The sequence below is a fragment of the Euprymna scolopes genome, chromosome 7, assembly GCF_053919585.1.
Source record: "Euprymna scolopes isolate OS-2025 chromosome 7, ASM5391958v1, whole genome shotgun sequence".
Taxonomy (NCBI): domain Eukaryota; kingdom Metazoa; phylum Mollusca; class Cephalopoda; order Sepiida; family Sepiolidae; genus Euprymna; species Euprymna scolopes.
The window spans coordinates 120,020,362-120,047,772 of NC_136488.1; positions in this window are offsets into that span (position 1 = coordinate 120,020,362).

Below are 27,411 nucleotides of genomic sequence, written 5' to 3' on the forward strand. Positions count from 1 at the left end.
GAGTGACCCCCCAAAAAGGCCCCAACTCTATTTAGGCCCCGTTTTTTAGTGTTATGTTCGAATGAAATTAAACTTTGGTCATAACTAGTTTATTATATTCAAAACATCACATCAAAACAATAGGGTATTTGGACATTTTTCCGTTCTACAGCATATGCTCTAGATGGCCTCCATTTAGCTTTTGTTTTTTGGGGGTCACGCTATATATATATATATATATATATATATATATATATATATATATATATATAAATATATATATACACATGTATATATATATGTGTGTGTGTGTGTCTGTGAGTGTGCACGTGCGTGTGTGTATATGTACATCGTTATGATTATGATATATATTTATTTATATATATATATATATGTAAACGTGTATATATATGTAAACGTATATATATATATATTTATATATATGTGTGTGTGTATGTGTGTATGTGTGTGTGTGTGTAAACACATATATAGGAGGTGCCTTGTGTCACAGACTCTCTCAGCTCCTCATTTGTCTCATAACGACAGCCTGTAAAGGAATTACCAAAAGTCACAGGAAGCAAGGTCTATATCATAGGGAGCTGAATTGATCAGCTCGACCATCTTTGCTGTCATTACAACGTCTTTCTTTCGGATTTTTTCTAAGCAGCCTTGGGACGAAGCTCACCCAAAATTTCTACATTGTTAGTTCCTGGCGAATATTTGCGTATAGTTTCCACATTGACACTAAACCGTGCACTTATTATCTCTATAGACACACGACGGTCCTTATTTATGAAAGTCTGTATTTGACTTATCAACTTTGGTGTTGTTACTTCTTTATTCCTCCCAAACCTAATATCGACTCTCACAGACTCCCCGCCTTCATTGAATCTCTTATGTCACTCGACAAATGATGATTGATGTATGCAAGATGGTTCAAACTCGTCTGAAACATTCCATACGTTTCCATGGCATTTTTAGCAAGTTTAAAACAGAATTCTATTGTATATCTTTCTTCTAAAGTATTCTCACGTCCAGATTGCATTCATGAACTTCACCAGGTGTGACATCAGGCTTTAGTAAAGTGTATTCCAATCCCTTCATTTGAACTTGAAAATATGACAATTGGTCAGTCATCTCGTAAGATTTGTAAGCAATAACATACTGAGTTTTAAATGCCTTTACAAAAAATTTGGAAACTGATTGAAGGCACACACACACACACACATATATATATATACATGTATGTATATACATCTCTAGAATTATATAAGTCCAATTTTTTACACAGGAAATCACGACTTATCAAGACCCAGAGGCCACTCGAGGATAAGGGTTAAAGAGTGTACAGTAGTCAAAAGGACAATATTATAGTAATCGTTAGAAGTGTAAATGTGGTAAATTGGATTATTAAGGGGAACGATCATCAAAAACTTGTTTACATTGGACTTAAAGACGGTCAAAGTGAAGTCAGCAGGAAAGCAGGTAAATGGAAGAGAGTTCCACAGGTGTGCAGTTCTTAGACAGAAGCTTTGTTCAGGGAATCTATGGTTAGGTTTGTCTGTGTGAGTGAGTTCATTCCTCATAAATTCCCAAACGACTGCCGATTGCGATTTTTTATTGCAAATTTCCCACAAGGATAATTCATATGTCTCACAGTGTTCTTAGATATGTTTTCTTTTGTTTTTGTTTTTTTGTTTTTCCAGAAATTCATTCGATAAGTATCGAAGATCGAAAAAAAATTGATCCTAAAATAGTTTTTTTCATTAAGATGAAAAAGAATAATTTTTACAGCGAAATTTGTATACGTCACACCAGCAAAGGAGATAATGCAATCTTAGCAATTGTTTCTTATATATATATATATATATATAAAATGATTGACGTCTGCAGATATAGCTCAGTTATAGAGCATTTTAAGTCCGAATGTACCTCACCATTTAATTTTCTTTCTTTCTTATGAATGTGTTCAATTTACAATAAAAGAAGATGGAATCGCCACAAATCATTTCTTTGTTTGCATGTGTTAAAACTAAAAATTAATTAGACGTGACTCTTCTAGAGGATCCATCATCAAGTCCAAATATCAGCTGACATGATAATGTAAACAAACACAGACGAAAATTGATGAACGATATTATATATATATATATATATATATATATATATATATATATATATATATATATATATATATATATATATATATAGCTAATTAGTCCACCGGGAAAATTATTCCAGGTAATCTATCTATCTATCTATCTATCTATCAGTCTACAATTATATAAATGAAACTCTCTCCTCCCTCTCTCTCTCTCTCTGAGTTCATTTCTCATAGACTCCGAAATGACTCAACGTATTTTCTTTAAAAGCTTACAAAACTGTAGTGTATAAGTTTGTGAGTGATCCTAGTTAAGTTATGTCTCAGAAAAACCCTGATAATTACCGATAATCGATAATCTAATCTCTTATTTTAATTTATCTATCATCGGTAAAACCATTTTTCCATGTCGTCGCTTAGCAACAATGATAGAACAACGAGCCGTGAAAATTCAACTGTAGGTAAGTTGATAGCGTGTTTTTACTTATTTCTTGTATTTTTTTTTACATGACGCGGGCTCTAGGTTCAAACCCAGCACATAAATTTCTTACAGGTTTATTTCGTAAATTGGAAAGAAGTTTATTTATAAAATTGGAAAATTAACGTGGGTATGTATATTTTAAAAACATATCTATTATTTTTGCAATATAAAACTGGAATATTACGGTACTTTAATTAAACTTTATAATTGATTATAGAAAACACAAAATCGTAAACTAAGCAAAGATGATTTGTTCATCGAAATAAAAAAAGTACATTTGAATTTAACTCAAGTCAGTTATAATAATTAAATTTCAAATAAAACCTTTTTTTTAAACTAAGTTTGGTTTAAACTAAATGTTTGGTATAAAATGCTTATTTTCTTTACTCAAAAAGACACTGATTATGAATGGTTCTTCATTAATAATCCTCAAGATTAAACATTAACATTCAGATTAACTGCTTTAAAATATTCACAATTACGTTTATATAAAAGATAAATAAGAATAGTTACATATGACTGTATTGTAACATTATTAAATAGATTTCCCCTTTTCTTTTACTGTTTGCTCTTCTTTAAAGCTTTTTCGACTTGATCTCATTATTTTCTCTTACATTTCTTTCGTACTACAGAGTGACAAAAAAAAACGGGCCCCAACTCTACTTAGGCCCCGTTTCTTAGTGTTCTATCCGAATGAAATGAAACTTTGGTCATAACTAGTTTATTATATTCAAAACATCACATACAAAACACTAGGGCCTTTGCCCTTTTTTTTCTCCGTTCTACAGTATATGTTCTAGATTGCCTACTTTTGTTTTTTTGGGGTCACCCTGTACTACAATTCTTTCATAATTTTGCATTTTTATCCTTATTCTTTGGTTATTTCTTTGGTTATTTTTTTATTCATTCATTTTTTTTACAAAGGAATCACCATTTATCAAGGCCCAGAGGCTACTCGAGGATAAGGGTTAAAGAGTGTACAGTAGTTAAAGCGAAAATATCATAGTAATCGTAAGAAGTGTTAATTTGAAAAATTAGATTAAGGGGAACGGCTCACCAAGAACTTGTTTACGTTGGACTTGAAGATGACCATATTGTAGTCAGCTGGAATGCAGATAAACGGAAGAGAGTGCCACAGGTGTGTAGTTCTAAGAAAGAAGATTTGTTCATGCAATCTATGTCTAGGTTTTGGCACAGATAAAGACTAGGGAAAATTAGTGATAGCGTTCTCAGCTAGACGAGTGTTTCTCGTGAATGCTGTGCGAGGGAGGACTATAGATTGGAGCTCAGATGAGCACTTGCCATGAAAATTATGATAAAGCAGAGACAGGCTCGCAACGTCTCTTCTGTGGAAAAGAGTTTCGTTATTTGTTTATTCGGAGTTTCATTGCATAGGTATTCATTATCCATAAGCATAGACATCCCTGCGACAAACATGCAATATTTCCTGGATACTAATAAACAGATTAAATCTTTCTTTTTAAATAGTATTCTTGTAAAATGTACGCACAAAGCTTATGTTCCCCCGTACGAAAACAATACCATGATACATATATAGTCCCGCATACATACGCATTTTAAACTTATGTAGTAAACCATTATGTAAATATGTACCTCCATTGATTTATTCAATCCCATTTCTCTCACTCCCATCCCTCCCTCTCTCTCTATCTATCTTTTTCTTTATCGGCAAATTTGTACATTTTCTTCTCGCTGTCTTTCCATTTTTCTTCTTCTTATACCTTTTTTTGGCGTTTTTCCTCATGTTTCGTGAATTCCTCAAAATCGATATCGTCTATAACGGAAATGTTTAAAATAAATATTACTGAGCTTGGTCGGCCATAACTTGCTTATCTTTCAGTAATCTTTTTACTTACTCTTTTTCCCCATTTATTATATCTTTGCAGAAATAGTTCTATTCATTTTCTAGTCTCCTGAGGTTCTTTCTTCATTTTCATCAGCAGACGCAACAGCAACAACGCCCCTCTAAAGTGTCAACTCGCAGTAGAAGACACTGATAACTTGGTAACGCCAGAGCTAGTCTAACAGGGTTCAGAATGCAAAAGGAGTCGGTATCAAAATCAGTCGTCCTCTGGTCGTCTCTTGATATTTTTTTAAAATTCAATTTTCACCCCAAACAAGGAACAGTACCACTTTGAAGTAGGAGCTTAATATCGGGGGCATAAGTTGCAGGAATATTATGAAGGAAGATGAACAGCAAGATGTCTGTTCACATTACACTTGAACTTCTGCATGTCAGTACAGTTGGGAAAGAAGAATCCCGGTAGGGAGTTTCAAACTCTAGCAGTTCTGGGGAAGAAACTTTGTGAGTAGAAGGCTTTCTTACACCTAGGGATCTCTACTGTGAAGGATTTAGCTGCTTGTCGGGTCTGTCGGGGTATTCACGTCGAGGGGATATAAGTGCTTGTAGTTCATCAGAGCATTCACCATTCAAGAACTTGTAGAACAGGCAGAGGGATGCAGCATTTCGTCGATGGGAGAGAGGTTGAATCCTAGATGACAGTAGCAGATGCACCAGCCCAAATGTGGCAACAGTACTCCATACATGGGCGAATGGTTGCCTTATAGAGGTACAGGATACTTTCAGACGTAAGTAGATTTCTATCACGGTAAAGAGAGACTACCTTCTTCGCAGCAGCCTTGGCAATGCTCTCAATAGCAAGACAATCACATAACTGCCACTTAATGGAATGAGATTGACTACGTTCTTTCTATGTCATCTCTTTGTGGGGTCTGTGTCAAACCTTCAACGATTTTGCATGCAACCTCGACATTTTGCAGAACTCTCTGTGGGCGGGAGTTTCTTTTTAATCTTGCAGGTATAGGTAGAGCTGGAAGTAACCCGGATGACGTCATGAAAACCAGATAATCTTCGGACAGGATCTTTATGAGCTCTATGCAGAAGTCTGACTCGTACAACAAATCAATATCACAAGTGGTAAAAGAGGAATGACCTTCTTCATTGTACTGTCCATTAAATCTTTTAGAACATGAGGCATTTGATGGAAGATTGTAATCTTGGAGCTGTCAAAGCTGGTTTGGATCGATCAATCGCCTCAGCAAAAATTAATATAAACTTTGTATTTGGAGACTAAATTTAAATTATTTCTACTCACAGTTTAAAAAACGTAATTCATCGTTATCATTATCTTGTACTTACTTGGAGTTTTACACACGATCTCCTTGACCATCCTCACTTATTTGGTGAGGGACGGAAAGCAGGAGCGCAGGGGCTTACTTACAATTATATAATTTAATTTTTCATGCTTCCATGTTATGTTTTTTTTTTTTTACATCTGTAGCAGTTATTATATGTCTGCAGCTCACGTGTGTTAGTCTCCGCATTCAAGGGTGTTCATTAATATTTCTGCAGTTTTCATTATTGTTATCCGTTGTATCTTCTCAGCCAACAATTCTGGTTCCAATCTCTCCCATTTTGTTTCAACGTTTTTCAGTTTTGTTCCTAGCGCTGCTACTATCTAGTGTTATCTTGACTTTCTTTATCTTCCATATCCTTTTGCGCTCTCTGGTCAGTTATGTTTATTAACTCCGCTTCCTTGCCTCCTTGATCGTTACTCTATGGTCTGATGGGACGGAAATATCTATGATCTGGCAGGGCTTTTCCTTCTTATTAACAAATATGACATCCGGTCTTCTTGCTTGAATATGTCGATCCGTTTATATATCAATATTGTGACTTTCATTTTCTTAAACTGCTGCCTGTTTTTGTTGTACCATTTTTCTGGGTGTTCAAGATGCAATTGTCTGCATAATTGCAAATGTATTACTCTCCCCACCTGATCGTGTTTGTTTTTTTATATTTCCTTTAAGTAATTAATGTGCTTTATTGTGTCGTACTGTTGTCCACAGAGTGTGCATTTTCTTGTGTGTTTTCGATTCTTGCGTTGATGTGGTTGATTCCAATCGCTTTATATTGTGCGGCTGTTATTAGGGATTCAGTTTATATATTTGGGTTTCTTTTTGTAGCCATTTCGAAGTGTTTTCGTTATCCTCTTATTTTGTAATAATCATGACTTGTCTGTGTAGCTGTTTTTCTACCCATTTTTTCCTCTTACTATTCTTTGTTTTTCAGTGTCTCTTGCTGCGACAATTATTATTTCAGTGTTCTGCATTATATATTAAACTAATTCTTTTTGTGTCATTTACAAAGTTTTCTATACAAACCCGCCCTTTTCCACCACCTTTCTTTTCCACAAAGTGGGTCAACACAATCCTTTTGATGTAGCGCATTGTCCATTGTCATGAGTTTCCTGATATTCTGGTCGAGATTACTTAGCTCTTTGGCTCAAAGCTCATATACATATAAACATATAAACGGCTCAGAGAATCTTACTAGTGACACTGCACATGTGTTTATACTTTAATTAGTTTCTACTATATAGTTTAGTTTCTATGAGTTTTCTTGTTCTTCTGGCGTATTCCTTTCTATTTTCTTCTGTCATTTCTGTTACTTTCATGGTGTCTGCTTCCAAAACTTACAAATATTTGTAGCTATCATGTCCACCTAGTGTCCTCACGTCAGTTTGATTAGGTGGTACCATACCTTCCGTTGCTTCAAGTTTTCCCTCCTTATGATCAGTAATATGCACTTTTCCATACTGAATTCGATTCGGATATCCAGGTTAAAGGTTATGGTTGTGTTTATTAGCGTCTTTAATTCTGTCCTTGTTTTTGCAACCAGTCTCAGTTCATTCATGTATATTATTTGGTTCATTTTTTCGTCTGTATTATTGAACTTGCATCCAGTTTCGCATTATCATTGTTCTGGAACATCATTGCTAATTATTATTATTATTATTATTATTATTATTATTGCTATTATTGTTGTTATTGTTGTTGTTGTTGTTGTTGCTGTTGTTGTTGATGTTATCGTTATCATTATCATTATTATTATTATTATTATTATTATTATTATTATTATTATTTTGAAAATGGACAGCTCTTAGCAAGTAAGAAAGCAAAACCAGATAAGTTGGAAAATGATATTAGGAAAAGGCTAGAATCGAACCCAGTAAGCCAAGTTAAAAAAAATACATATTGAAATCCTAGGAATGCAGAACTATTTATTTTATGAATGCAGTTGATTGTTCATTCTTTTAGAAATAACTGGATATTAAATATGTCAATTAAATAAAATGAACAACACGATTTAAGAAATAATTATCAAAATAGTTTAAAAGAGATACAATTAAATGTATGGATTTCTTTTATTTGTCAGAGATGTGAAGATACCTGTGCAAAGGGCACGGATAAAATGAAACGTAATAAACTTACATTGGTTGGCCACACATCTGACGTCACAAAGGAAGGAGATTCTCAATATATTGAGACGGAGCTCGAAGTTTAAGAGAAGAGTTGGAGTTAGAGTCAAACAAACAGTGAGAGACAAAGCCAGAAAGATCTCGAGTCGGCCACATTGGGAGCTGATACTCCTTAGAGGCGAAGGGGAATTGGTGACCATGTAGTCGTAAAGGCTTGAACCCCTAACAATCATCAATAATCCAACTGGTATGAAAAAAGTATCATCTAATATTTGTAAACTTGTCTTGTCGTCGTCGTCATCATTACAACTAAAAGGTAAAGGTGTTTTGTCTATTATCTCTGTAAACGAACTTTGTATAACCACCTTCAAGTATTAATTGTCTGTGCTCTCCTCCATCATCAGTTATGATCCCCCCTCTGATGTAAAAGAACTATATTACACACACCCCTCCTTCAATAATGAATTCTAATGTGTTATAAATATGGACTGTGTATGTAAAGTATATAAATGCCATTATCATCGTTCTGAGTCGCCGTTATATATGTATCCCTTGTTATGAATGTCTTGTTTCAACGACTATTTACACTGTCTCCAATATAAACCTCCCGCTACACAACATTATTATTTCTATTGGACAACCAGGATCTTTTACACAGGTCATAAAGGATCTCCTTGAAAACAACCTTTGTTCCATGGAAGCTGAGTGATGATAAGTCTCTCCCAGTTTTCCAGTACTGTTCACCTCTTTTGATCACATTTGCAAAGAAATGTGCATTATAGCAACAGCCGCTAATCATTGATTTCTCGCTAGCATCGGTCATTGGTCTCCACTGGAATTTGAGTGGCAATAAGACTCCACAAGGTCCCAGTTCTCTTCACACGTGTCCAGCGGAGTCTGGTCAGTGCTTTCTCCTCGGCATTTCTATTCCCCTTGATCCTTCTCAGCTATTCGGCGTCATTCTTTAGGGGAACGGTGATTGGGTAATGGAAGGGGATCGGGGAGGAGATAGAAAGCTTATAGATATGCATCTTTAAAGTTCTTGGTTCCATGGAACGCGTTCTAATATTTTGTCTCTGCAGCAGCTCGTCTGGCCCGCGCATGTGGATTATTATTATTATTATTATTATTATTATTATTATTATTATTATTATTATTATTATTATTATTTTATTATTATTATTATTATTATTATTATTGTTATTATTATTAATTTATTATTATTATCATTATTATTATTATATTATCATTATCATTATCATTATTATTATTACTAATATTATTATTATTATTATTATTATTATTATTTATTTATTTATTTAATATGAATAGTCACACAGATCGCTCTCTATTTATTTTCTATTCTTTTCTATATCTTATCGTCTTCTTTCTCCTTATCCTTCTCCCTTCCTTTTCTTTTTTCCATGTTGTTTTTTTTTACCAGCCCACACACTCTGTTGCCTTTGCTGTGTCTACGATGAAAACTTCGTCCAATCTTGACCAGCAGCTTACAACAGGATCGCCAATGCCAAATTTCATATCCGCTCTTAGCTCAACCTGAAAATCCCCTGCCTCTCTGACTCTTGACAGTAGATACAAGAATATCTAGCCTCACCATCCCTCCGACCCCAGGGCGTCGGCTATTGTCTTTAACGCTACCAATCACAAACGCTGCATACCAATCTATGTATCAACATCAAGACATAAACCAGACTTGTATTCTAGCCTCATAATGCCACCCAACTTATTCAGCTGAAAGACACAAAAATCGATTTCGTAATTCCGGCTTTTACCAATTCCCTCGTGACGTTTTTCTTTTCTTTTTGTTTTTCCTTTTCATTCTCTTTATCATTCTCTGCTGGTTCTATGTATCCAATCGAAAATATCCAACTTCTATATCTAAGTTACTTCACATGTTCAATTGTATAATAAACCAACGTGAAGGCCATTCATTGCAAAGCTTTGAATGTGCAAGCAATAGTCGTTTATTTTATTACTTATGGTCATAGCTTACCAAGGCCTGCGTGCCAGTCGAGGATAAAAATAAAGGAAAAAGTTGTCACTTAGACGATGAACATCTTCATAACAGGATTGAAAGCAATGAGTGAAATGGGTAGGAGATTACATAAGCGGAGTTGATCATCCAAGATGGCATCTCAACAGGTAGTTGTTTACGTTAGACTTGAAGAATAACATGTTTTAAACGCTTGTAATCATTTGTTTCACAGATGCGATGTTCTAAGGAAGAAACATTGTTCCCGAAAATTGCGTTATATTTTTCGTACAAAAACAGATGAATGGTAATTCTTTGCAGTGATTGGAACTATTGAGAGCACGAATATACAGTGGAGAAGAGAGAGTCTAGCAATATCTGTCTGTATCAGATGTGTTAAATACACTGTATGAAAAAGAAAAATATATTCCTGCTTTACTGCGAAATCTGTTTTGTAAACTGTCAACGCAAGATAGATGATTTCGTCCAGCTCTACAGATATGACAATAGTCTGGGCAGCATTTGTGACTCGAAAGAACTACTAAAATTAAATGCAACCCCAGTACCTGCTCTATGCAGAATATTAAGCACTGTACGTAATGGCTCTCGGGTAGTACCGTAAAAAGAATAAATAATTTTTTTCTGGGTGATACTGTGTTTAAACACATCTGTTCTATCTAAGATCCAGAGAATTAGTAAAACCTAATTAATTTTTAGATTATTACGCGCTCTATATAGGATACTGAGCGCTTACGATATCGAGAACGTCTCCCGATCACTATTTAAACCAAGTATTTTATCTAAAAATACTTTTCATTCTCCTCATTTTTGGGTTACTACCTGCTATATCCAGGATATTAAACACTTTGTATTATGGGTCCCAGGTAACACTAACAAGAATACATAGATGTTTTTCTTCCCGACAGCGCTATGTTTAAACATACATGAAATTAAGGAGGCCTACAAAGTAATAGTAAAACAAGTCTACCACAGAAGAGAAAAGTAATGCTTAAATTTCAAATAAAGTATATGCTACTATATAGCATTTAACAAAGTGTTTACTTTTTAATAGCATGTTTCATCGAACAGCAGGGATAATACCTGTTTGATTTTCCTGCGAGTTGTGAAAATATACAAACAGGAATTATTCTTCCTATTCAACGAGACATGCACAAGAGAAAAAGTTCTGCCGAAATATACAAATGCTTTATAGCAGCAAATAAATTAATCGTTACCTAGGTAACATTTGAAGAATAGATCATTGCTATATGGTTCGTAAACTGCAATTCTACCTATTGTTAACCTGATTTTTAAATGTTATCAGTATGTTTTTGGTTTCTCCTAAAGTCCAAATTATAAACTAAATCTAGAGAGGCCACTTGAGCTGCAGTAGAAACTAAAACTTTAAGATCATCATAATTTTAACAACTGAGCTATGTACAACAGTCATTGAAGATCTTATGAAATTTAACATGTTTGTTAGTTTTCACTTCTTAGAAAGAAAGATATGCACACATGTACGGATGAAATTTGACTCCTCCACAGCAAACTATCTGACATTTCTATCTCCAGAAGCTAATCGTTCTTTTTTTATTTTAGATATTATATAGCCGGGGCAATACCGATCCAAAAATAACAAGTCTGTGCGGTTATGATTTGTAAGCACACACAGGTTTGTAGAGTACTTTTTATTCTATTTTCTTACATCATACAATATTACGTTTTTATTTGAGTGCAGGTTAATAAAGTACTTATTATTGAAAAGTTTAGAGAATTATTGATATTGGATTTTACAGCATTTTAATCATCGTTGAATCATTTAAACCTTAATTGAACATGTTCTGTATTTTTCTTTAAATTTTCTTCCTTTGAAGATTGTAAAGCTGGGTATGGGGCAGCCAAACAGGCTGGCAACATTGCCCTGTTTTTTATTAAAACCAACCGAGAACTCTTTTTAGCATCCTCGTTGTTCCCTTAAATTCAATTGTCCGGATCTCTTTTGCACTTGGTTCATAGGAATATTAGTTAGGTGGGACTTCAGGTTCTTCTTTATAAGCCCTGTGACACCTATAATAGCTGGTACGATTGATATCTCCTTAAGTTTCCAGTTTCTTTTCATATCATACATGAGGCATTGATATTTGGTCTGTTTCTCTCTTTCAGCTCTGTTCAGACCTCCATCATTAGGAGCACACTTCAACCAAGGTTGCCACTCTTTTTATCTTTGCAGATTAGTATTCAAACAAATGGCAGTACGTAGGCGTCCAATATAGTACTCTGCTTTTATTGGCTACGTTCAGTATGACCATCGGTTTTGTATTACTTAGGTTGAATGTTGCTTAAAATTTCTTATCTAACAAGAATCTGCATCAATTTAAAAAAAAATCCTTATAATCGCTGATAGAAAAGTATTAGATGATATTAATTGAAATGTGTATAAGTAATCTTTACCCCACTCTCGAAGCTCACACACTTTCATTTCTATTCGTATTAGTTCATCTTTTAAAAAGACTTAACGTTATAAAAAATCAAATGAAGTAAAGAAAAATATCAACATTTTGAAACATTTAATATTTAAATCCAAATTTTGAAATAAAAAAAAAACAACAGAATAACCCTGTCTTTTTTAAATAAATCACTTATTAGTTTGCGAAACATATGAACTCAATATAAAAATGTTTAGAATGTAGACGCTTGTTACTTTTATTCCTACCATTATTATATAAAAGAAAAACATAATAATATATATATACTAACAGGGAGACCAGGTGTTGCCCGGGATTGTATGATGGCAAACGAATGTTTCCCGCTCGCACACTTTTCTTGTCATCGAAATCGGTGACATCAAATTGATTGTCTGCCCTAGTTGGGGACCCATCGCGGTGCAACGGGAGGAAGCTCCACGCACCTCCCCGCTGTGACTTGGACCACAGTACATTGTTGTCTATATTGCACTGTTGATAACCTATTATTGATTTTATAAAACTACTTTTATACAGGGTGACCAAGAAAAAACAGAGGATATTCAATTGTTTTACTGAGTATTTTACAGTCAACGGAGAAAAAAGGCCAAAGACCCTAGTGTTTTGATGTGATGTTTTGAATATAATAAACTAGTTATGACCAAAGTTTACTTTCATTCGGACAAAACACTAAGAAACTGGGGCCTAATTAGAGTTGGGTCCCGTTTATATTGGGGGGGCTCACCCTGTATTACGGCTTCACTTAAGGTTTAAGTACAAAAATAAAATATCATGGTTAAATTGTGCTCTAAACAGAAACATCCATTTTACACGGACTTCGGTCATATAAAGAACGTGCTGTTTAATTTTTACTGCTTGTGCTGTGATAATGGCTAGAATTTGTTTGAAATTGAAAAGTTAAGTACCATAGTGCAGTTGTGTTTTAACCAGTAACATTTATTTCGAAATCTAATGATAGCAATACCTATTCAACTTGAGTCGCTGATTTTCGCTAATTTTCGATAAAATCTACTGTAAGAAATAAAGTGATGTGTGAGTGTTGTTAGAATTATATGAGTAAAATATGTGTGCTGTTCAGTTTTATATGTTCAAAATAGCCATTTCGTACGACGTGTTTTGCTTTTGTCTGATAGTTTTTAAAATATAATTATCCACTAACACGTGTTCCGTCTTCTACGACTCATCAGAGTGGCTGAATCTAGAGAGATTCGAAATCGAGACCCCACGGTAACGAGCCTAAGCCCTTTATCCGCTGGTCCATCTCGCTGACTGTTTTGATATATCGCGATTTGCTTATACTTTATTTGTTTTTGTTTTTGCGATACATTTTTGAATGAATTCAATTATTTACGAAAGTGCATTTTTACCTAAATGCGAGTTGGGATTACACAACTGTACAGCACCTAGTTCTTCCCACGCTAGACTACCCGTGACCTTTTGGGTCAGTATGTTGTATTAGCTTATATTATAAACATTTACATTCTACTACTTTACTCATAAAATTCAACTTGCATACGCGATTATTAGAGCGACATGGACACATGTACGCTTTAAGACCCGAGAAATTGTTTCTCGGCTTTATTGTTACTTGCTTTATTGACGTTGGAAGATTTTACGACGAAGACATACACATATATTGTGCACGACTTTTGCAGATTATATACTTATTATTAATAATAGCAGTAGTAGTATTGTAAGCAAGCTCGTTTTTATGTTTCAATTAATGACTAGAAATTTAATTGTATAGTAGTAACGAGCGTATGTTATTTACTAGTTCAAGATAAATACCTTAAAATATGTTACAGTTTGGTCTATGAAACCGACGAGGATCCGTTAAAATCTCATCACATATAATTTATGAATATTTTGTTTTAAAATAATATGCATTCCAATAGAAACATGCGTAAAGTAATACATTGTGTTCAGTTAACTGTATACAATTATTTATTTATAATATTGATAGCGTGTCGACATTAAATAACGTCTAAAATGTGTAGTATGCTGTAAAAGAAATAGACACACAAAACCGCTTGTGGAGATAAAGACAACATCTTTTATGTAAAGTTTCCCGACACAACTTCGTCTTCTGTAGTTTAAAGCAGATGAAAATAAAAATCTAAAATACGTAAAATTCTGAACGAAGAAAAAATTGAAAAAAATGGATAAGATGTATTTCTTCGAACACAAGGCTGATTCTTTTGTTTTGACAACGCAAAGAAAGAACCCCGATGTTTACCTTGATTTGTTTGAAATGTACAATTCTTTTATATAATTCTAAATATTTTATTATCTTTATTCAAGTCTTCTTTTCTAATCTGTGGCGCCATATCTCTTTTTTCTAAATTTGGGATTCTATTCTCTTTCTTTTTGTAAAAAAAATATTAGTTTCCTATAATTGAAATTTTCGTTCCGGTTACTTTATTACAATTCTATTTTTCATTTCTGTTTTTAGTGGAAAACAATGGCCGCCGTAATCGGTTCTTTCTTTCAGCGGTAATCAAGTATTTCTTTGAACACATATCATATTTTATTTCTTTTTGTGAAACGCTTAAACGATGCCGATGATTATTTTATATAATTTCTGACTAGATTAAATAAAATAAATCAAATCAAGACTGGTATTACGTTTCTCTTCATCAATCGAAATTATTCTTTCATCATCTTATTTCCATTGTCTAAGAATGCTTTTTTTTATTAAAATAAAAACTAGATAAAACTAAAACTATCTAAAAAGATGGATAAAAGATGACGAGCTGGCGAGACTGTATTGCTTCGATTGAAATAGTTTACGACATATCAACTCTTTAAGTAAACTGATTATCGAGAGAAGACACTTATTGTTACCACTGGGTTGGAATCTCAGATTTGCGGGCTACCAAGGGATAAATACATGAAAAAATCACCATACGGTGGATTGGACGTTGCTTGATTTGGCGGTGTGTAATCTTAACACAGTTTATGTTATTTAATTCTGAAAGAAAAACTAATTTTAACTCTTAAGTCAGTTGCTTTGTCTGTTATGCGATATATTCGCCCTTTCCAATTGAATTAAAAAAACGAATAGTTATTTGCAATGAGTACATAATAAGATCAATTGAACACTAAGTTAATTGTATTTGATACGAAAAAGTATTTTCATTTATACGGTTCGTTCATCACTTCTAATTAAATATCTACACACGCAAACATATATATATATATATATATATATATATATATATATATATATATATATATATATATATATTCATCCACATGAAGTACTGTTTCGCTGTATCACAGCTCATCAGTGTGGCTAGACAGGCAACTACCTCAAGCCAGGATCGAAATCCGACAGCTCGTACGTCCGTCAAGTGTTGGATCCATTACGCCAATTAGCAGCTGCTGTGCGGGCAATGAATTAACGATGTTTTGACATCGTCCGAACACCTAAGATCGATTCGTTTACACAAAGAGCATCGCTTAATACGCCAATGGTATATCGTGTATCACTTCCCAATATGCTCAACTCAAGATGAGGAGCATTATAGTCATCCATATACAGTACTGTTTCGCTGCATCACAGCTCATCAGTGCGGCTAGACAGGCAACTACCTCAACCCAAGATCGAAACCCGACCGCCCGTATGTCAGTCAAGGGTGTGGACCATTATTCCAATATAACGTAATACACAAGATTGAATGCCGATATAATTCCCCACCGCAGTAATTGAATTTATCTATAGTTTCGTGTCTGGGTAGGACTTGTATTGCGTTACAGTTGGTCCGATCAAGGCACATTATTAATTCGTAATCCCCTACCGTTCAATTACGGGGCTCAAGGACCAGGACAATGGTTTTTATGTTCCAGTATTCGGACATCAGTGTTGTCTACTGTTTGGAACCAATGTAACAAGGGGCGCCTATGATGAAAACATTTGATCGTCTCCTACTCAGTCACTCCGGTTTATGCGTAAGTTGTTTTTACTTCTGGCAGCGATTTCGGTCGCGTCTTTTGTTGTTGCAAACAACAGATCCTATATTGCGATTCTTCCACGACAAATGTATGTAAGCAGGATCTTCGCGTTTCTTAGAAGCTCCGCTATTACTTCTTTGGTGACATCAGTTGTCACCAATGAAATAATTCTCTTAGCAAAGGCCTATACCGATCCAAGGACGATCTGTAAGACATTGCCGTTTATAAGGTCTTTCAGACAAAGTATTCGTTATAGGCCTCATGGGATTACTGAGGTAAGTGTCTCCAAGCCGCTCTTTTCTTTTCTGGTGATGTTATCTGGGATAAGACAGGAGTTATTGACTACGGGACTAGCTGGAGGGGTTTGTTCCAGAGTACCACCACTAATTTTTGCTGATAATGTTGGTTTCCTCTGCGTGAGGAGGTACAATGACACAAACTACTTTTCTTTCAGTATGCGGCAAATCAGCCGCGGTCTTCTCTTGAACTTGGAATATCTTGCTTGAGCTGGCTCGATTTCCTCTTTTTCCTCAGAACTGCTACAGAAACGACTTTTTGTAAGAGCTTTCATCGTACCGCATCGGTGTCGATGGGGTCTGCCTAGATCACCCTCTGATCTAGGTGGTTAGTCTTCTATTTCACGACCTAGCTTAACTTACTCTTTCTATTATGATGCCCTTCCACCGTTACATGTTTGAGCTAGAGGTCAATACCCTCGGCTTTTTATTTCTAGCTAGACCGCTGGCAATGTTATCACGCTATCCTGGACCATCCCCAACATCTGGACTACTCGACTGCCGGGTTCAGCAGTAGAACAAGTCGGGGTAACGCTTAAGGCTGCCTCCCCCGTGCATTATTATCTGGCCTTAAAGACACGTGATCGTCGGAGCCCGAACTAGTTACTGCACTGGAGCTTGTAACTAAAGTGTCACCGTGTATGGCAGTCCCTCATATGAACACGGACCCCAGAGTATATTGTCACAGCGCCCCTCCTCGACACGGACACTGAAACGGACACAAACCTGGAACTGGACTGCCACTGAGTGTGGCATTCCCCGTGACGAACGCTTGATATTTGATCCTAACTATTCAGCTTCAGCCTGTCAGCTGCTTATGTCGAAAACACCCGCATAAATAGAATGTGCAATCATTTAATTGCCCAACGGGGGTGACAAAAGGAAAGCCCCAACAGGAGGAAGAAGCAACGAAAACGCCAAGAGATGTGCTGATCAATATATGAAAATGCTTAATCCAGCACTAGAGCTGGGAAACAGTTCATTCGGCTTTCGGATAAGACAAATAATTAATGAAAACAGATACTACACTTTGGTCTCGGCCTGAAAGCCAGCGGTTTCTCATTTGTCCAAATGTATTTTAATCGCTTGTCTTTTTTACTTCAGTTCTATTCTCATCTCATAATACGTCCAGCTTTTACTACTAAAATTTCTCTGCGTCCTCCCCCCCCACGTTTTTTATGTTATTCTTGCAATCCACATGTCGATTCTTAAGAACCAAGAGCAGTAATGGCCGCGATGTTGCGAATTTTACTGGTCCAATCAGATCCGGTTAAGTAGAATTGGTCTCTGATTCGATTAATGAAAAGAAAATGACTGTATTATTTTCAGTGGGCGTAAAAATAATAATGCTTCCCAAAATTATAACGGAAACCTTCGTTTTTCTTTGTACTGAGAAGGTCTTTGAGGTCAAGAAACGATATGATTAGAGCACGCATGCGCACGAATCAAATAGATTGTGAGCGAGTGGAAGCTAGTTTACTGCATAAGAATGTTTTTATTTGTGTTTATCTATTTAATTCAGAAAGGATTATGTCCGTTCTTCTGTATTCGAAAAGAAAATCCGTATTACTTATTCTATTCCTACAAGTCTGATCGAGACGGGGATATTTTATTTTTGCCTGCAACAATGGCGTGAGATTCCTGTCTTGGAATATTTATTATTATTATTATTATTATTATTATTATTATTATTATTATTATTATTATTATTATTATTATTATTAAATGAGTGTTATTCTATCCGTGTTATCAAATGTCATTAAAATGCTGAAACAGTTATAATAACTGTAATTAAAAAGTGTATATATATATATATATATATATATATATATATATATACATATAATTATATTTTATAAATTATATTTTAAAAATAATATATATGCCACTCCCCATGTGAGGGTACCAAATTGGTTAAAGGGAAAATTATTCCCAACTTGCATTTAGGTAAAAATGCACTTTCGTAAATAATTGAATTCATTCAAGACGTATCGCAAAAACAAAAACAAATAACCTGTATATATATATATATATATATATATATATATATATATATATATATATATATATATATATATTACAGTTGGGACGATTAATCGGATATATATATATATATATATATATATATATATATATATATATATATATATATATATATATATTAGTGTTTGGATGATTAATCTGAATTGTTATCTGGTATCAGAAAAATCTGAACTTATTTGGGTATCGATATCGTAAAAATTAGAGCGTACTCTCCGATTCCAAAACGATTTTAAAAGTTTTTGTCTGATGAAATGACATAAACACCAAATTATTTATTTATAACAAGTTGTTTATTTATAACATGGAAGTAATGACCACGGATCTGGTTGTAAATCTCATTTGTAGATATAACATTGATTCTCAGTCCAATATATGTTTCTTTTCATTGGTATATTACTGTAAACACCTCTTTGTAAACTTTTCAGCATATATTCACTAAACCTTTAAAGAAGATCACATTTAATGTTATAAGATTGAAAATGCCCTGGGCAAGATTTTCCAATTTTGTTTGCACAGTCTCAACACTGTCGTTGTCTTCCATCGGCTTCTTCTGAAATAATCAATGTTTATTGTAGCTTTTGACGCAAGGGAAAATATAGATAACATCCTTTTAAGATTTTCTATTAGAAAAGGAAATTATATGTACATTTAAACTTAGATCCCTTCCACAAACAAGAATGAGATTCAGGTATTTTTACTGTAACAAGGAAACAAAAAAAATATGAAATACAAATATGCATAAAATAGCAAAACCTCTTTTACCTACCGGAATAAGCTTATTCGTGTGTAAACTTATTTTTAAACATGTTTTAGTTCAAAACAAACAGTGTTTATTGTTAAGTTAGAATAATAAAAAAGATAATCATAAGCCCTTCACAAGGACGCTTGAAAACCGCTCCAAATTGACAATATTAAACATTTTGGTAGAAATACATCAAATAAATGTAAACAATCGGGCGAACATGTTATGTTTTACCAGGATTTGTTTTTTTCGATTTTTGAACAATTAGGCAAAATAAAAAGTTAGAAGAATGCAGAAATGATAATCATTTACGTTTACTTTAAGTTTGAAACTGCTTTCCTTCAGGAAATTCGAAAATAAGTATTTTCTTATTTTGCATACCAATCGTCGATTATTTTTAATCGTTTTCGCAAATTGGATTCATTTTGAATGAAAATCAAATCTTGTCTCACAATTTTCATGAAATTACAAGGAAGACATTAGAGGAAATATTGAGGAAGATCTACTCTTGTTATATATACCCCCTCACCTTAATGTATTTTTACGTTTTTCAAAATATATCCGAACTTCTGGGCGAAACAGTCACTTTAACATTTTTATAAAGCGCCGAATCTTCAATAAAATTGTAAGAACTTTTAAAAGAATCGAAATCGGAATCGGTAGTTGGATTGGAATCGGAAATTTCGAACGGAAGCAATAATTGTATCGAAATCGGAAATTTTTTTTAGAAATTTCCCATCACTAATATATATATATATATATATATATATATATATATATATATACTATTAGCATATTAAGCGGTGTTTTTTGTGTAAACAAATTGAGCTTAGGTATTTTGACAATGTCAAAACATTGTTAATTCATATATATATATATATATATATATATGTATATATATATATATATACTAGCTAGATCTGATTCAGAAATTTGCTACTTGAAATACTTGTAACCAAATGTTAAATATTTATAGCATACCTGATTATTCAATATTTAATATTAAATTGATAATTTAAAGTTATCTTATATGATGTATGCCAATGTTAAATATCTACATTATGACATCTCTTAAACCCCGTACAGATATGCTTTATACTTTGATGATTAGTGTCTGCTGGACTTTCATCACATATACATGTGTTGATACAAACACTGTAATCAGCAAATATTAACAAAACAGAACTGAAAATTTTACACAGATTAACGCAATTTTAATCATATATTTCGTTTTCGTTTCGAAACTTTGTCGATAAGTTCATTTTCATATGTGAGGTAGATGAAGTATTTGTAAATAGTGATGGGAAAGTTGCAAGCCGATGAGACTGATTGATAAAGTAAAAGATTGTGTCAGGGTGGGAAAGAAATTAGCTCTATCGTAAGTACGGCGTGTGCGTGTATTAAAGATTGTTGATGAGATATTCGATAAGTGTATTGAGGGAAGGTACATGCAGGAAAGGTGTATGAAAAGAGCAAGTAGTCATATTATCATTAGTTGTTGTGGGTTAAAAAAGGAGAACGGAAAAATTAAGAACAAACGAATGAAATAAAAAGATAATAAAAATTAAAACATAATTGAAGTCTGAAGAAAAGAAGTTTGAAGAAAAAAGCGTCCGAGGAAAAGAAGTCTGAAGAAAAGAAGTTTGAAGAAAAGAAGTCTGAAGAAAAGAAGTTTGAAGAGAAGAAGTCCGAAGAAAAGAAGTCCGAAGAAAAGAAGTCTGAAGAAAAGAAGTCCGAAGAAAAGAAGTCCGAAGAAAAGAAGTTTGAAGAAAAGAAGTCCGAAGAAAAGAAGTCTGAAGAAAAGAAGGTTGAAGAAAAGTAATACGTCTTAGAAAAAAGAGAGCTTATTTTTAAGCAGTAAACCACGGATTACCGTCGCTAGAATCTTAAATTGCAGCACTGAATACTTATCCAAAATAAAAAAAAAACTAATTTGTGATACTGATTAGTGCAATTTAATAGAACTCACATCGTTGTTTTTTTTTCTATATTGAATATGAGATCAACTTCAACGAATCTGCCTTAAATTGAGGTGCCCATTTAACATGCCTGTAGAAGATAGAATTAAGTGTTTTTATAGAGGACGTAAGCAGCTGTTAATATGAAAGTGATTAGGGAAGAGCCACTCATGTTTACAAGTTCCAAACCAGAATAATTATTATTTAAAATAAGATAAAACCTAATATATTTTTATTGAAAAAATTATTGCCACGGCAAAAGGAAAGATGGCTTGTAAAATCTAATATAAATTTATCAGATTAATTGATAATAAACACCGAAAATACAAGATAATTTAATATACAGTATTACCCGGATATAAGAGATGTCTTATATATCCGGGTTACTCTTATATTATGAGTTCTTATATCCGGGTTACACTGTATATTAACGCAGGCTTCAATTTGGGACAAGAGGGGACCTCTCTTGTATCCGTTTTCCTCATATTCGAGTCTCTTATATCAGGGGTACACTGTATTTTATTACATCAATAATTACCAACTATTAATTGGGCTTGTGGCTTTTAACCATCGTTACAATATTATTTGAATAATCACTGGAAATCATGTGTGCTGATTAAATTATACGATCAAACCTTAAAAAGCAACTGTGGTTGAACTTTTCATTTGAAAGACTGCATATGTTAATGTGTATACAAGCTAGAAATCATCGAATGATACATAATTCCTTCGGTGTTTTTAATATATGTATGTGGCCTTACACGACATTCTAAACATATATAATTGGTAAGCACCAAATCTTACTGCTTTCTGTTGGATAAATCAATGCTGCCGTACTAAATTTTTCTTGTTGATTTTAGAAAAAGAGGTCTTTGGCGAATAAATCATTAACGCTCTTCTGCAAGTACTTTGAAAGTCAGATGGTCTTTGTAATACGTCGTTTAAATGAAAATGTGAGAAAGAGTTTTTCTATATATCGCAAAATCAAAGTTTTCAGTAAACTACAGGTTGGATATACGATGATGATGATGATGATGATGGTGATGATGATGATGATGATGATAAGCAATAAAAATACTCAATTCTTAAATAAGTCACAAAATTCTGAATATCTATACAAAGATCTAATGCTAACTATGAAATTCTAATGCTAACTATTCTTACTGAGATGTAATGCTAACTATTCTATTAACGCTAAATATTAAATTTTAATGCTAACAATATATAAAGATCTCATGCTAAATATAAAATTCTAATGCTAACTATGAGGAAAAATAGGAACTGCTTTCTCTAAATATGTTGCTATTGTGATGCTGTAGCCTTTTATTTCAACGGCGTAATGTGTCTACAATTGTGTTTGAAAGTTACAGAAGATAGTGGTTAATATTCTAGACGTGTCGGATTTCTATCTCGCATCTGTTGTTGTATTCTACACTTGAAGAGGAAACATAAGAAACAGATAGGTATATGATAATTATATATTGCAAATATTGCATTTGAGCTTTGTTATCCTTTTGTGGTCAAATATTAATTTTTCTCAAAAATTGTAGTCTAATTTCATTCATCGTTCGATGTAGTTAAGTTTCTAAAAAAATCAATTGTACATTAAATTTATATTATTGTACTCTATACTTAGCTGGTTCTTGATATATCGGAGATTATATGTAGTATGTATTGTGTTGTTTAAATTTTACTTCATATTAAGTTTTAGTTTGGAGTATATATTTATTTGGGTACAGAATAACTATAATTCTTACATTTATTTACAAACACACATGCATATATATATATATATATATATATATATATATATATATATATATATACTCGCAGGGCGCCTGGTATTAGCCGGTCGTAAAATACGCTCAAATATGATATTCTAGTTGATTTGTATTTAGGATTATATAAGCAGGACCCGTTAACTGTCGTGTCCCAGTGTAAGCATGACAGATACAGAGCAAAGTTATAGGACCCCCTCTAAAACGGATTAAACAATGGTTGTTGTAAGTGGCCACTGCTGTCCCTGGAAATTAGCGGACATTATAGCCGTTGCACAAATGAAATAATCTGGCTTCCACTGTCGGGCATTTTTCACAGTGATAGCAAGTGGTAGCCAAAGAGACGCGATCGAGCAGACCGGCAAAAATTGGAAGAAGAAAACATCGATGTATAAAGGTTTTGATGAACACCACGAAAGAAAGAAAGAAAGCAAAAAGAATAAAAGAGAGTAAAAGAACGGATGTCGGAATAGACACTCCCAACCTCCGAAGCCGTTCTTAACATGAGGATGTGACAGGGTAAATACTTCGCTGTGTTATACCGTAAAATAGTTTTTGTAAAGCCAGTTTAAACGTAATAGCCCCCCCCCCAAAAAAAAAAGAAAAATTAGCATTTATTGCTAGTGGGTAAACCACGCCGTGACACGGCGTAAAAAAATAGCAAACTAACTTTTAAAACACACATAAAACCCAAAATGTATGTGTTCACTAAAACAAAAAAGAATAAAACAGTTGAGAATAAAAAGAAATAAATAAAACCAGTAAACTTTATGAATTTAATGGACGCCATAATTTATCGTTTTGGAGTATTTGATTAGAATGAAGAAATACCGGAATCAGAGAATTAGCAGACAACCAATTAGAGGAAGCCGATTTTCCCGAGGGAGACTTTATTATTTTTTTTCTAATACGGCTAAGTTAATGTTATATATGTGTTTGTATGAGTCAGTAAAGGCCAGTGAAAACCTAGAATATGTGGACAGTGTTAACTTCCTTAAGGTGTTTACTGGTGGTGGTGGGAGGACTAAATATTTAGAGGGGAAATAGAAACTCCTTCCTCTAAAAATGTTGCGATTGTGATGGTGTCACTCATAGGATGCAATGTAGCATTTTATTCTAACGACTTAAAAGTTCGAAACTTACAGAAGATAGTGGTTAACAGTCTAGACGTATTGGATTTATATGAGGCATCTATTGTTGCAAATCTATAATACTTTGGTCCAGAGAGGAATTTCTTTATTGTATAGAAGATTATATTGGACCCAATATATATTGAATATTATATTGGACCCAATATATAGTAATAATTTACAAAGTTTTAAAAATATGACTCGTGTGGCACCCTCGAAAATCGAAACCAAAACGATTTGCTTGCGATTTATTTTTTCCTTTGATGTTAATGCTTAAACTATTAAGAAATGTTTACTGTGAGGCTAAATATTAAAACATGAACCAATAGTTATTATGTTACGCATGCATATTCGTAATGCCGTCGTTCGCCCTTCACCTGACAAAAAAAAAGGAAAAGATAGCGAAGATAGACGAGAAAGTGGAGAAATGGCAGAAAGAAAATAGAAACAGTAAATAAGGAATACGGAAATACATATATAAATAAATAAAAAATGAGAAGATCTTAAAGTGAAGAAAAATGGAGTTAGAAAAGTATTTAAACGTTCAAAAATAAAATTTAATACAAAATAATATAAAATAAAAATATATTTATACAAGTTTTTATGAAGTCTTTAGTTAAGGGCTATGTAAAGCAAAAAATATGGTAACTGTTTTCAAATCTAATGAAACAAAATGTATGAAGAATAAGGTTTTAGTACTATCCTCCTAATTCCTTAAAGTATTTGTACAGATTAGGAACATCCTTAGAATTCTGGGTTCTGGAGTTACCACTTATCAAGGCCCGGAGCTACTCAGGGATAAGGGTTATTGCGTGTACAGTAATCAATGAGATAGTATTGTAGTAATCATTAGTATTGGAGATTTGATAGAGTGTCTTACTTAAGTCAGGAATTTGTTTATGTTGGATCTGAAGACATCCAAGTTGTAGTTAGGTAGGAAACAGGCAAATAAAAGAGAGTTCCACAGCCGTGCACTTCTGAGAAAGAAGCTCTGCTTTTGCAATCTACGTTTGGATTTAGGCACAGATAAATGGTGGGGAAAATCATTGACGGTAGTTTCAGCCAGACGGGTGTTTCTCGTGAAAGATTTGCGAGGTGGACGAGAGATTGGGGCTCAGACGAGCACCTGCCATGGAAATAACGATAAAACAAAGACAGGCTTGCAACGTATCTTCTATGGGAGAGAGGTTGTAAGGAAGAGAAAAGGGCATCCCCCACTAAACCACGAAGTCTATTTTGTACTCTGTCAATGCAAGATAGGTTGTTTTTAGCAGCTTCTGCCCAGATGTGGCAACAGTGATCCATCCTTGGACTTATCTGGCTTTTAAATAGATAGATAAATTCATTAGTGAGATATCTTCTGCGACCACAAAAGTACATTCAACAATAAAAAAAAACACCATATGAAAACAACACTAGCGAACAAATACTGGGAACTAAAAGAAAGCGGACATTCGCCCGTAGTTGAATGGAACATAATAAGACAAGCTACCACGTGTAGGGACCTAGATGACTCATGTAGATTATGCCTTCATGAAATATTTGCTATCCTGTACTTTAAAGAACCCCAACATCTATTAAACTGTTGGAGATAAATATCAAACAACTGTATTCACAGATAAAATTTACTCAAGGATAGCGATACAAAATAGTTTTAAAACTAACAAAAACAATAGAAAATAAACAAATAACTAAATTAAATAAACATTAATATACATAAACGATCACACATATATGTATGCATATATATATATGTGCATATATGTATGTACACATATATATATATATATAGTCATATATAAACTAATATTAAAAAAAACTAACCTAGTTTTTTAAACAGATCAAGAAACTAAATATCCAGGCTAAATAGAGCACACACAAAGGACCACGTCAACCAGAGGTCAAATTGGCTTTTGTCCGATAAATGCATGCCCATTGGCTTATAGGAAGGGCGCGCTGGATACTAGAAAGCTGATTTGCTTACTAAAATCTCAATAGAAGATGCGCATATAAAAAAACGACAAACAACCACGGAATTCGCACATAAGCCTGAAGAGTCCTAGAGTGGATGAAACGCGGAATATTCAGTGTAGCTTAATCACCCTATATATTTTATAAATTACTAACTAGCTAGCTCTACCTACGTATTGAGCACCTCTGAAGTAAATACTTTAAGTTTACGCATACATTTATATTTTCGTATATTAATTTTATGTGAGTAAATTAAGTAGTTATATATATACATATATATATATATATATTATCGTCGATTTTGGTGTATGTGACATAATAATAGAAGGCAACACATACACATTCAGAAACCCAGCACAAACATTCAAAATAAAAAAGGATCTAAATTGCACCTCCAGAAATGTAGTATATGCACTAAGATGCACAACATGCAACTAATCCTACATAGGCGCCACCAAAAATTTCAGCAATAGAGTGGCCTTACATAAGAGCAACATCAAGATTGAAGATAACAGACACCTCTATGTTTCAAAACACATACACACATGCAGTGGAAACAGCTTCAAAATAATGCCAATCTTCCAAACAGACAATTGTTTTTATTTACTTACACAGGAAAAAAACTTCATCTCCAAATTCACTCCTGAACTGAACAGAACCTAATACCATCACACAAAAACATGAAATGCAAGGTACACTCGCATACACACCCATACACATACACACACCCACACATAAATCAGAACCGACACATTAAAACACACACACGTGCGCGCATACAACCACACACAGACATAACACCCCTATCTCTAATACAACACACTGAACAATACCAACCCTACTTAACCTCGAAACCAACAACACTAGGAGACACCTAGAACTGTAGTATAATATCTGTTCCAACACATCGCTCCCTCCTCAGTCAGGGGAGGAGAACCCCCTCATGACTGAAACGACTATCTTCCCTTCTATCATCCCCCTCCCATACCTACACCCCCAATGCCCCCCCCTCTGGGGAAAAATATTGCCCACACTAGGAACCGATCCTGGGTCTGCCCATACCCACATGGGGAGACAAATAAATAGAAACATTAAAAAATCCCCTATTTTAAATACACCTCTCTTTCTAAACAAACATAATATAAGACTAAAACGAAAAATGACAATACTAAAATCCAAGAATCCAAAAAATAAATATC